General features: G+C 47.5%; 1 long non-coding RNA gene across 2 annotated transcripts; it reads right to left on the reverse strand.

The window, feature by feature from the left end:
- Positions 1 to 293: 293 nt before the first annotated feature.
- Positions 294 to 3821, reverse strand: LOC129534572 (uncharacterized). 2 transcript variants are annotated; one of them, XR_008681213.2, is made up of 3 exons: positions 3501 to 3821; positions 1377 to 1434; positions 294 to 1283 (listed from the first exon to the last, which is right to left on the reverse strand). It is a non-coding gene; the product is annotated as an uncharacterized lncRNA (long non-coding RNA). The 2 variants fall into 2 exon arrangements; XR_010134141.1 differs by having other exon boundaries at positions 3497 to 3821.
- Between the last annotated feature and the right edge of the window lie 4819 nt (positions 3822 to 8640).

Here is an 8640-nt window from a genome sequence, read left to right on the forward strand (position 1 = left end):
AGGCAAGGGCTCACGCCGACCTCTCTCAGCGTGGGAGGGGCCGGTGTGTGGCAGGGGCTCATGCCTCTGGGCAGGGTACCAGAGGCATGGGCATCAACAGGCCACCGTGAGGGAGGAGCTGGGCCGCACGCGGGCTGCTGGGAGGCAGGCAGGGACTTGGCCCCGGGAGGCCGCCGTGGGGGCAAGAGCTGGGCCTGGAGAGGCTCCTGGGAGGCAAGAGCGGGACCTGCAGAGGCCGTTCTCCAACCATTGCTGGGCCCGTACAGGCCACCGGGCGGCAGGAATTGGGCCCGAAGTACTTGGCTGGAGAAAGTTCGGGACCTACAAAGGCGGTTGGGAGCTGGGCAGGAGTTGAGCCAAAAGAGCTTGCTTACTTGCTGGGAGGCACGGCCGGGAGATGCCGACTTCAGGACAACTTGGGCCTGCAGAGGTCGCCGGGAGGCCCAAGCTTGGCGTGAAGAAGCCCACCGACCTGAGACCATTTGGGGCCTGCAGATGCCATCGGAGTGCAGGAGCTCATCCTGGAGAGGCCACCGTGAGGCCTGACCTGGGCCTGGGGAGCTTCGCTTGAGGAAGCTGTGGGCCGACCAAGGACGCCAGGAGATGGGTAGGCACTGAGTCCAAAGAGGTTGTTGAGAGGCAGGAGTCGGGCTTGGAGACACAGCCAGGAAGAGGAGCTTGGCCCGGAGAGGACGCCCGGAGGGTGCAAGTGGTCTGGAGAGGCCGACTTGAGGAGGTTCTCAGCCCAGAGAGGCTGCCAGAAGGGAAAAACTGGGCCTGGAAAGGCTGTTGTGAGGAATGAGCCCCATGGGCCTGAAGAGGCCACTGGCAGGCGGGAGCTGGGTGTGTAGAAGCTGCTGAAAGGTTGGGAGCTTGGCTTGGGGGGTCCACAGTGAGGCAGATGCTGGGCCTGAAGAATCTACTGTGAGGTAGATGTTGGGACTGTAGAGGCCGACGGGAGGCAGAGGCTGGGCCTGGAGGGGCCAAGATGCAGGAGCTGGGCCTGGAGAGGCTGCAAAGAAGCATGAGCTGGGCCTGGTGAGGTCGACTTGAGAAAGCTCAGGGCCTGGAGAGAAGGCTGGGAGGCAGGAGCTGGGTCTAAAGAGGCCATTGTAACGATGGAGCTGTGCCTGTGGAGGCTGTTGTGAGGCAGTAGGCTCATCTGCGGAGACTGCCGTGAGGTAGGGTATGGGCCTAAATAGGCCATTGTGAGTCATGAGCTTGGTCTGTAGAGGCTGACTGGAGAGAGTTCTGGGCCTGGCGAGGTTGCCGGGAGGTAGGAGCTGGGCCAAAAGATTTAAGCACATTTACATTTATTAGGCACTTCATTTCCATTATTACACTGTAATATATAATAAAATAATTATAGAACTCACCATAATGTAGAATCAGTGGGCGTGTTAAGCTCGTTTTCCTGAAACTGGATGGTCCCACCTGAGCGTGATGGGAGAAAGTGACAGATCAATAGGTATTAGATTCTCATAGGGACAGTGCAACCTAGATCCCTCACATGCACGATTCACAACAGGGAGCGTTCTCCTATGAGAATCTAATGCTGCCGCTCATCTGAGAAGGTGGAGCTCAGGCGGGAATGTGAGCAAAGGGGAGTGGCTGTAAATACAGACGAAGCTTCCCTCACTCCCTCACTCGACACCACTCACCTCCTGCTGTGTGGCTCCTTACGGCTCCATGGCTCAGGGGTTGGGGACCCCTGCTCAAGTGCATCCAAAGCGACCCTTCCCACACCAGTCTTCATAGTGGTCAAGGGCAGCAACCACTTAGCTCCCAAGGCATGTGCCTCAGCTGGCATTTCATCACAATCAACAGTAAGTGGTAGCTTGAGTCACTGTGAGGTCACTTCCTGGAAATCACCAGCATCCCATTTCCCACTGGCAAAGAGCTCAGCACTGCCCCCTGGGAAACCAAACCTATGCCCAAATCCCATCTGTGTGGGTTTACCTCCTGGGACCCTTCCTAACATATTAGTCAGAGTCCAATCAGGAAGCATAAACCACTCAAAAGTTTAAAGTGGTAAAATTTAATATGGAGAATTATTCATTATAACAGGTGAACAGCATAATGAGAGACTGGCTAGCACAAAGTAAACAGAACGCTAGAGAATATAGGACTAGCCCAGGCCAGGCATGGTGGCTCATGCCTGAAATTCCAGCAATTTGAGAAGCTAATGCAGGAGGATTGCTTAAGGCCAGGAGCTAGAGACCGGTCTGGACAACACAGTGAGACCCTGTCTCTATCCAAAAGAAGAAAAAAGTTAGTTGGGAATGGTGGTGCACACTTGTAGTCCCAGCTACTCGGAATGCTGAAGTTTGAGCCTGGGAGGTCAAGGCTGCAGTGAGGCATGATTATGCCACTACAGTCCAGCCTGGTGACAGAGCAAGACCCTGTCTCAAAGACCAAAACAGCAACAACCATTTACAGACACAAAAGAAATAGAGCCAATAAGCTGAGGAAAGATGTTGAAATGTGACAAGTAAAGTAACATGAGGTCTTTTGTCTATTTAAAATAATCAAACAAAAAATGACTTACTAAATTATAATACCCTGTGCTGGCAAAGGAGCAGTGAAATGGGCACTTTCTTATACTATGAGGGGTGTTTAAATTGTGTATAAGCCTTCCCAGGTAAAGCCTGTCAATTTTTTAAAATAATGGAGACAGGGTCTCACCATACTGCCATACTGCCTCCTCCAACTCTTGGCCTCAAGCAATCCTCCTCTCTTAGCCTCCCAAAGTGCTAAGATTATAGCTGGGAGGCACCCAAAACCCTGTCAATTTACATCAAGGGTAATGAGAATGTCCATTCACCATGACTCACAGTAATCTTACTTCTGGGGAGACAATTCAATCTAAACGAAAGGTCATCTGCACACAGACAGTAAAAATCTGGGAGTAACTGAAGACAGAGTTGGTAAGTGAAATAAGAAACAGTTCTAAGAAATTAAACCATGGTATCAATAGGCACCTGGTATAAAATGTCAGTTGATGTTAGCTGCTACTTTTTTGTTGTTTTGAGACAGGGTCTCACTCTGTCACCCAGGCTGGAGTGCAGAGGCCTGATCATGACTCACTGCAGTCTCAGCCTCCCTGGGCTCAAGTGATCTTCCCACCTCAGCCTCCCAAGCAGCTGGGACTACAGGAACATGCCACCACACTAGGCTAATTCATGTTTTTTTCGGTAGGGATGGTGATTCCCCCTTTGTTTCCAAGGCCTATCGCAAACTCTTGGCCTCAAGCCATCCTCATGCCTCAGCCTCCCAAAGTGTTGCGATTACCAGTGTGAGCCACCACACCTGACCAGCTGCTACTTTTAGCAATATTATTATTATTATTCCACTCAATTAAAAATTATTATTTTCAAGGCTATGCAACAGTATGTATCCTACAGCGTAATTGTAAAAACATATACAGTCGCCGTCCCTCAGTATACAGAATTAGTTCCAGCCCCCCATCTCTGCATATACCAAAATCCATGCTTACTCACGTTTCGCTGTCACCCCTCTGGAATCCACGTATACGAAAATTCCAAATATTAGTTGGGCATAGTGGCAAGCACCTGTAGTCTCAGCCACGTGGGAGGTTGAGATGGGAGGATCGCTTCAGCCTGGAAGGTTGAGGCTGCAGTCAGCTGCGATAGCACTACTACCCTCCAGCCTTGGACAACAGAGGGAGACCCTGTCTCAGAAAAAAAAACAAAATAAAACAGGTTAGAAATTGTAATGAGGTCTGTTGGGCAAAATTCCATATAAGCAAAGTATAAATTAATAAAGCAAATCGTGATAAATTAGTACGACTGACTTTCTGGAGTTTCTGACAATAAAAGTAAGGAAAATGCAAAACACAAAGACAGACAGTAAAAAGAGAAATTAGGAAAGCATTCTACATGTTTAATAGGAAGACACTGGCCATGTTCATGCAGCGGCACTATGTCGTGACATGACATACCTTGGAGAGAAGTTAACAGATGAGGAAGTTGATAAAAATCATCAGAGAAGCAAAATACTGGTAGCGACACTCAAGTAAACCACGAAATTTCCATAACTTATGTCAGCAAAGTGGGAATATTGTACAGTGTGTGCTGAAGTTCCTATACAACATTGTTTATCTGCCGTTTGTTTGTTTGTAAGGAATGTATATACTAAAAGTTCTTCTTGCTGTCAAAAGAATATGTGTGAATAAGTCATTTTAACTTATTCTTCTGTTTTTCTTTTATCTTCCTGCCATCATCCCACAGCCTTACTTTAGAAATTTTTTCTTTAGAAAATTGAACAAGTGCTCCTTGTGGTGGCACATACCTCTAGGATGGGAGGCAGGGGTGGAAGGGTCACTTGAGGCCATTAGTTTGACACCAGCCTGGCCAACAAAGTGAGACCCCATGTCTACAAAACAATTTAAAAATTAGCCAAGTATCGTCATGTATACCTACAGTCCTAGCTACTCAGGAGGCTCAGGTAGGAGTACCCTTAGCCCAGGAGTTCAAGGCTGCAGTGAGCTGTGATAGCACTACTGTACTCAAGCCTGGGTGACAGGGTGAGACCCCATCTCCTACAATAAAAAACAAAGAAAAAAAAAAGTTCAAGTAGCAAGTTGTATGTGGCTTAGTCTGAATATTTGTAAACTAGAAATTCTCAATCTTTTGGGGTCTAACATCCCTTTATCTTTTTTAACTTTATTGAAGATCTCTAAGACTATTTCTTTCTGTAGATAATTATATGAAAACTAGAAAATAAGAACCAAATTTTTAAATATTATTCATCACATATTAAAGCCATTACATGTTGATATAAGATTTTAAGAATATTTAATATTCATTACATATTAATAATAAAACCATTACATGTTGATATAATACTTTTTTTTCTTTGAGACAAAGTCTTGTTCTCTTGCCCAGGCTGGAGTGAAGTGGCTCAATCTCAGCTCATTGCAACCTCCGCCCCACAGGTTCAAGTGATTCTCCTACCTCAGCCTCCCATGTGGCTGGGATTACAGGCGTCCACTACCATGTCCAGCTAATTATTGTATTTTCTTAGTAGAGAAGGAGTTTCACCATGTTGGCAAGGCTGGTCTTGAACTCTTGACCTCAGGTGATCCACCCGCCTGGGTCTCCCTAAGTGCTGGGATTACAGGTGTGAGCCACCGCGCCCACCCCGATTAATGTATGTTTTAAAACACTGATTAGTCAGGCAACAACACCGGGCAGGGGTCTCCTCATTCCCAGCGACGCAAACCCCACTGCACGGCTGAGGGGTTGCAAGGGCTGCAGAGCCAAAAGGCTCTGACTTGAGATATTATTTTACTTGTATTTTTATTTGTATTGTGAGACAGGTACTGCTCTGTCACCCAGACTGGAGTGCAGCTGTGCATTTACAGCTCGCTGCAGCCTCGACCTCCTGGGCTCAAGCCATCTTCCTGCCTCAGCTCCCCAGTAGCTGGTAGTACAGTTGAGTGTCACCATGCCTGGTTATTTTTTTAATTTTTTTGTAGAGTGAGGGTTCTTGCTATGTTGCCCAAGCTGGCCTCAAACTCCTGACCTCAAGAGATCTGCCCACTTCAGCCTCCTGAGTAGCTGAAACTACAAGTACACATCACCATGCCTAGCTACATTTATTTAATTTTGAAAAATATTTTTGTAAAGAGCAGATCTTGCTGTGTTGTCCAGGCTGGTCTTGAACACCTGCCCTTAAAAGATACTCGCACCTCTGCTTACCAAACAGCTGGGACTACAGGCATGAGCCATTGCAATGAGCCTGAAGAGATTTCTTTAATCTAGCATCCCATACTTGGTAGGATTGGGAAAGGCAGTAGTGTTTTTTAAAATTACTTAATAATTTCAGTAACAATCAAACTCAACCTTGATCCCTGCCTTCTCTCACACCCAATATCCAGTCTGTCAGGAAATCCTGTTGATTGTCTTCGACATCTACTAAAGATCCCCACCCAGCAACTCCCTGGCCTCCTCCCCTACTTCTCCCCTCTGACCATCTCTCAACACCACCACGACCTTGGTCAGGACCACCATCATGTCCTGCCTGGATGTTGCCAAAGCTTGGCCCCCATGCTTCTATCACATCTTCCCACAGTCTTTCTCAACTCAGCAGCCAGAGAATGCTTTTAAATCGGGAGACAGATCATGTCGCCTCTCTGCTCAGAACCCTCCCGCAGTTCCCATCTGAGTCAGAGTAAAAGCCAAAGCCCCACCAATAACCTCCCAGGGCTTATGTGATCTGTACTGATCCCCACCCAGCAACTCCCTGGCTCCCTCCCCTAATTCTCTTCCTCTCTCCATCTGCTCCATGGGCCTCCTTCCAGAGCCAGAGACACACCTCAGACAGTTTATTCTATTGTTTCTGCCTACAATCCTCTTCCCTCAGCACCTTGGCCACCTCCTTCCCTTCCTTCAAATCTTTACTCAATTTTCACTTAGGAGGCCACCCCTGACCATTCTATTTAACATTGCCATCTGTCCCCAAGCCCACCATGCTCATTTCTTCTTTCTTTACTTTCTTCTTTCTTTACTTTCTTCTTTCTTTTTTTCAAGATCTCACTGTCACCAAGGCTGGAGTGCGTGGCGAAATCACAGCTCACTGCAGCCTTGACCACCTGGGCTCAAGTAATCTCACTTAATTTTTATTTGGTTTAAGAAAGTCTTGGTTGAGGGTGGTGGCTTATGCCTGTAATCTCAGCACTTTGGGAGGCTGAGAGAGGTATATTACTTGAGGCCAGGAGTTTGAGATCAGCCTGGGCAATATATTAAGACCCTGCCTCTACCAAAAAACAGAGTGAATGTGTGGAAGACAATTTTTCCACAGACTGGGAGTGAGGGAATAATTTCAGGATGATTCAAGTGCATTACATATATTGTGCACTTTATTTCTATTATTACTACATAGTAATATATAATGAAATGATTCTACAACTCACTATAACGTAGACTCAGTGAGATCTCTGAGCTTGTTTTCCTGCAACTAGACTGTCCATCTGGGGTGATGGGAGACAGTAACAGAATATCAGGCATTAGATTCTCATAAGGAGTACACAACCTAGATCCCTCACATGCACACTTCACAACAGAGTTTGTGCTCCTATGAGAATCTAATGCTGCTGCTGATCTGACAGGACATGGAGCTCAGGTGGTCATGCAAGCGATGGGAGGGGCTAGAAATACAGATGAAGTTTCCCTTCACTCGCCTGCTGCTCACCTCCAGCTCTGTGGCCCTGTGGTTGGAGACTGCTGCTCAAGTCTGCAGCGGTCTGCAGCTGCATTTGAAAGGATCCATCCCACGCCATTCTTCAGAGTCATCTTTACTGCTGCAGTGGTCAACTTGTAGCACCCCTAAGCTCGCAGGACATATGCTTCAACTGGCATTTCACAATCAACAGTATGTGGCAGCTTGAGTCATTGTGAGCTCACTTCCTGGAAATCACCAGCATCCCATATCCCATTAGCAAGGAGCTCAGCACTGCTCCTTGGATAACCAAACCTATTCCCAAATCCCATCTGTGTGCGTCCATCTCCTGGTACCCTTCCTAGCATCAATTCTGTATTTGTAGGAGTCCAATCAGGAGACACAAACCACTCAAAAGTTTAAACTAGAATGAGCAAGATGGCTCACACCTGTAATCCCAGCACTCTGGGATGCCAGGGTGGGTGGACTGCTTTGAGCTCAGGAGTTTGAGAACAGTCTGGGAAACACGGCGAAACCTCGTCTCTACAAAAAATACAAACATCAGCTGGGTGTGGTGGCACTTACCTGTAATCCCAGCTACTCGGGAGGCTGAGGCAGGAGAATTGCTTGAGCCTGGCAGGTGGAGGCTGCAGTGAGCAGAGGTTGTGCCACTGTACTCCAGCCTGGGTGACAGTGTGAGACCTGGTATCAAAAAGAAAAAACGTATATATATATATATATATATATATATATATATATATGTAAATTTAATATAAAAAGTATTAATTTTGGCCAGGCAAAATGGCTCATGCCTGTAATCCCAGCACTTTGGGAGGCCAAGGCAGACAGATCACCTGAGGTCAGGAGTTCGAGACCAGCCTGACCAGCATAGAGAAACCCCATCTCTACTAAAAATACAAAATTAGCTGGGCATGGTGGCACATGCCTGCAATCCCAACTACTCGGGAGGCTGAGGCAGGAGAATCGCTTGAACCCGGCAGGTGGAGGTTGCGCTGAGCCGAGATAGCGCCATTGCACTCCAGCCTGGGCAACAAGAGTGAAACTCCATCTCAAAAAAAAAAAAAGGTATTAATTTTTACAGAGGATCAGCACAATGAGGGACACACTAGCACAAAGTAAAGACAACTCTAGAGAATACGGAACTAGCAGAGGCCAGGCATTGTGGCTCATGCCTGTAATCCCAGCAATTTGGGAAGCCTAGGCAGGAGGATCGCTTGAGGCCAGGAGTTGGAGACAAATCAGTGCTAAATAGTGAGACTCTGTGTCTACCAAAAAAAAGAGACATTAGCCAGGTGTGGTGGTGGTGCACACCCGTAGTTCCAGCTACTTGGGAGTCTGGGGTGGGAGAAATCCCTTGAGCCTGGGAAGTCTACACTACAGTGAGCCAAGATTGTGCCACTGCACTCCAGCCTGGGCGACAGAGTGAGACCCTGTCTT

This window comes from Gorilla gorilla, chromosome 5, assembly GCF_029281585.2.
Source record: "Gorilla gorilla gorilla isolate KB3781 chromosome 5, NHGRI_mGorGor1-v2.1_pri, whole genome shotgun sequence".
Lineage (NCBI taxonomy): Eukaryota > Metazoa > Chordata > Mammalia > Primates > Hominidae > Gorilla > Gorilla gorilla.